The sequence below is a fragment of the Seriola dumerili genome, unplaced genomic scaffold (genome assembly GCF_002260705.1).
Source record: "Seriola dumerili isolate Sdu_G_001 unplaced genomic scaffold, Sdu_1.0 BDQW01000068.1, whole genome shotgun sequence".
Classification (NCBI taxonomy): Eukaryota; Metazoa; Chordata; class Actinopteri; order Carangiformes; family Carangidae; genus Seriola; species Seriola dumerili.
The window spans coordinates 14120475-14125151 of record NW_019174323.1 but is presented as its reverse complement, the minus strand read 5'-3'; the positions used below and the strand labels follow the sequence as shown (position 1 = coordinate 14125151).

The window sequence follows — 4677 nt, the reverse complement described above, 5'->3', positions numbered from 1 at the left end:
CAGTGTGTGTGTGTGAGAGTCAATAGAGACAATAGGGTCAGTTGGAAAATATACTTTATGGTTAATTATTACACAATTAGCAAAACATATTGTTAATGTGCCACACCTCCCACTCCAGCAGCTTCTTCAGCTGCAGATACGTGCACACACACACAACAACACACACACACACACAATACAACAACAACACATATACAGACTGCTATCAGCCGACAAGCTGCACACTGCCCGTCGCTCAGTCATCATGTAATGTACAATGAAGCTAGTAATTTAGAAGCATATGTGTAAAAATTGTACATGTGTACAGTAACAAATAAATTAAAGAGACTGGACAAAATAAAACCACCTCCTGGTAGAATACTACAGCCCACGGTCAACAAAAATACTGATGGGTGTAGCTTAAAATGTTTTTGTCGAGTTGATTGTTGATTTAATTTGACTGAGACAATTTCCTAAACAAGAAAACTGCATTAGTAAAGACACTACAGCTAAATTGGTAACAATAGTGTTGGAGCAGGTGTGTGTTACGATAAAGAGCTATTTTCTTCCCACACTCTTGTTTCTCCAGGTGTGGTTCAGACGTGGTGTAAACTCCACAATCCCTGTGGCTCTGGCTGGATCAGCATGGTTGGAGAAATGATCATGATCAACGTCGGACTCAATGATCAGGTGATTTAACATATCCAGTACCTTCTCTCTTCTGGTTACCTAGCATTGCCGCGCGGCTTTCATGGCATGGAGTCACAACCTGTTGCTGTTGTGTGTAGGTGTGGGGTATCGGCTGTGAGGACCGCGCGGTGTACTTCAGACAAGGTGTGACCTCCAGTGAGCTCAGTGGGAAAACTTGGAAGGTTATCAAATTCCCCGAGATGGAGATCGATCCACTCCAGTGCCAGCGCAACCAGCCTGCAGAGGTGAACACACACACACACACAAAATAATCTTTGGGTATAATACCCATGACTTGATTAAAATTAATGCGCAAACTCTCGGAAAATATGCTTGAACCGATATAATGAATCTCCAAATTTCACTGAAAGATGCAGGAAACTGCTTTAATCTTCAGCGCATGCCATCATCATAAATTCATTCAGTTTCTCTTCTCTTTCATAGTGCTGGATGTTACTTCTGTGGTGAGGTGCTGTCAGTCAGTAGTGAGTGATGTGGAATCAGACACGGAGAAAGGATCTGCAGATGCAGCCCCTGCTTTGCCACCTCTGAGTCCCCCGAGTCCTTTGTTGATGCCCCCACAGATCACACGTCTGACCAGCCCTCCGACGTCCCCAAACCCCGCATCCCAAAGTCACCAGCGACAGCTTCATCTCCGAACTCGTGTCTGATCGAGAACCTGCAAAGACCTTAAGAGATGTCGATCGCAGCTCCCGCTGTTCTGGAGGAGGAGACCGTATCTGGAGAAGGAGAGGTCAAAGCTCCCTGTACTGATGTCGCTCTCACCCCCAGCCAGTCTGGAGGTCCTCTTGACCCCAGTGGAGTAACGTGGACCTGGAGGAGGTACAGGTCCAGCAGGCCCAGACCGGAGCAGTGCTGGAATCAGCCGATACTTGCAGCTTGTCATCGGTTGCGACGTACACTCTTGCCGTAGAGGACCCGTATGGGGCAGATGAGCATCCGCGTTGGGCGTGGGTCAGTGGAGGAGGCTGCTCCGTGGACAGTCACTCCCAGCTCAACTGGTTCAACTGCTCAATGAACACGTCATGTGAGTTCAGTGACATAACTGAGCATCTCATTGAATTGAGGGGATAGAGCCTCAGAACGCAGAACGATACCATGCTTATATTTCCATCTCATGCCTGCAGGAAACCCCAATTGATTTTTTTCTTTTTTATCTACCTTTCTTCCTCCAGCTCTGATCCAGTCAGTCCAGTCCATGAGTCTGTCTGTAACCCCAGCCCAGACGGCAGCCTGGCGGAGACAAATCTTTGAACACTCAGTGAGAGGACCAAGAGAGAGATGGATAATTTCCGACATTATTGAACAAGCCATAGAACAGGTACGTGTGGTTATGACCTACCCTGCCCTGCAGCAAACTTCTGAACTTGATCCCCTTTCCCCCTCACAGTCCCGTGTCATATCGTCTTTATGTGGTTGTGTTTTCTCTTTCCTCCTCGTCTCATTCGCGACCTCGACCTTCATCACAGTCTGTGTGGGTGAAGAAGGGAACCATGCAGTGGTGGAGAGACTGGAAGCCGCACAAGTGGATAGACGTTCATTTGCCTTAGAGCAGTTCTCAGGGCCAGAGGGCAACAAGGACGGCATCCTTTTCATCTATTACAACTTCTACGAGGAGAAGAAGGTGAGGAAGAATGTGTGTGTGTGTGTGTGTTGTGTGTGTGTGTGTTGTTGTGTTCTCGATACATTCATGTGGGGGACTCATGCCTTCATGAGGGAGGTGGAGGAGTGTTATCGTCAGTCTCGAAATGTCTGCGCATGTTAACACAACAGATACCGTCTGAAAATAGAGTCACTCATTCAAATGGATCGGTACTGCTGTTGCTCTCTTGCAGTCACCACCGTTTTCTTTGTCTTCTTTCTTCCTCTATTTACTATTTTTAACTGTATCTCTACTTTTTTTCTTTTCCTCCATCGCTGCTGTCACTCTCCCCATACCTGCATGCCTTCATCAATGAGGTCACCATCCAGTTCCTGTGCTAAATGACTCCAAACACACTTTTGCCATCTACACCCTGAGCGGACCAAACAGAGGTGGCGATCAGATTGGCAGCAGCCACTGAGCTGGAAATGCACGACTGGGTATTGTAACGCCACTACACAGCGCGATTGCTCTTGTATGTTGGATTCTCACCTGGGGGAAAAAAGGTTTCATCTGAAACTGAAATAACACTCATTTTATAAATACATAGCAATCATAGGTGGAGATTTCCACTCTTATTGATCAATATAACGCCATCAATTAGAGAGAAAAGAAAGGCACTATATTTTTGGGCTGTTCTGTCTGCTGAAGTGTGATTCGCCACACTCATTTCTACCATTTCCCTTTTCTCGCCTTCTTTCCGTCTCTTCTTATCACTTCTACATTTGTCTCTCTCCCAGCTGGCATTGCTGAGTGTGTCATGCTGCGACTCCAGAGGGATCCAGGGTCCTCCCTCCAAACAGGCCATCTGGTCCATCACCTGTAAAGGAGACGTCTTTGTCAGTGAGCCCTCTCCTAGTCTGGAGGCCATGCCTTACCCGACACCCTGCGACCAAATGTAAGAATTAGCCAGACACCGCTCGGGTGCAGGAGAAAGAAAATAAGACCTCCTGATAAAAAAGGAAATGAGTTTCCCGTCTCTAGCTTAACCACTTTTATTTTGTGCAGGTTCTGGCGGCAGGTTGGAGTCACATGCGTGTGGTGGAGTGTAAACGCGTGGATAGCGTGGGGGGTTGGCTTTGACCACACCGCTTGGGTCTACACCGGGGGCTACGGAGGGGCTTCTTCCAGGGACTGGCCAGCAGCACAGATAACATCTACACACAGACTGATGTCAAGAAAAGCCCGGTTTTTACATCTATGAGAACCAGAGTGCACCCGTCACAGCTACACCACACGGTAGAGCACGCGCTCCAGATACCGCTGAGAAGAAGAGGGGAGTTTCTTTTCCCACCTGCTATTTTTGTCAGAAGAAAATGTTGCTGAAATATTTCCAGTGATTTGTTTTGTAGCGTAATTGTATTTTTCTCAACACAGAAATTTCCAGGCTAATATGGCCGACTGATATTTACACTGTTCAGGTGTTTCAGCTTTTATTGTTCACACTTAAAGAAAATCTGACATAGGTTTAGTGTAAAACTACCTGTTACAGCTATTCACTGGGAGACATTTTACATTTCATTATTCCCCATAACATCTAAACCTTTACCAACAAATCAACATATTGAACGCACATGTTGTTTTGATCAGTTGATTAAGTCAGGTGTGTTTGCTTTTCTTCAGAGGTCTCCCACGACCGCTACATGTGGAGTGATGCATCAGGACTCCATGAGTGCACAAAAAACAAATACCAAACCTCCCTCACCTCAGGTGGACATGGGTAAGCTAACACACACACACACACAACACACACACAAACACACACTCTCATGGAAACACCCTGTCGTGATTTGAAACCAGTTCTGTTCTCAGTTAACTTTATTTGATACTATAAATATTGGGTCTTGAATTATCATGGGAAAAGGTGTGTAGTTAAAATCAGATGTTTTTTACCCTGTTTCACTTCCATATGTGCCGTTTTCAGGTGTCTGACTGGGCCATCGACTACAGTGTCTCTGGGGACAGACAGAGAAGGTTGGCAATATGCAGCTGATTTTCCGGCGTACGTTTCATTTGCAATTCCTCAAACACACCTGCTGTGTCTGTTGGTTCAAATTATGCTGCCCTCATAGTCATGACCTTCACTTATTTCTGTTTTTGTTCCTTCCTCTTCCCCATCTCACCGCACAGGTCATATCACGGCTATAAAACGATGAAGGACTTTGTCCGTCGCAGGCGATGGCCAGGTACTATAAAAAGCAACACTGGCATATTAGTCTCCAATACGTTTGTTCAACAATGGTGGTGTGTGTGTTGGTGTGTGTGTGTGTGTGTGTGAGAGAGAGTCAATAGAGACAATAGGTCAGTTGGAAAATATACTTTATGGTTAATTATTACACAATTAG

At 45.9% G+C, this 4677-nt stretch overlaps 1 protein-coding gene across 1 annotated transcript in view; it reads left to right on the top strand.

Moving 5' to 3' along the window:
• tecpr1 (tectonin beta-propeller repeat containing 1) overlaps positions 1–4677 on the top strand; it is a 17864-nt gene that overhangs the window by 9989 nt on the left and 3198 nt on the right. The window lies entirely within an intron of this gene.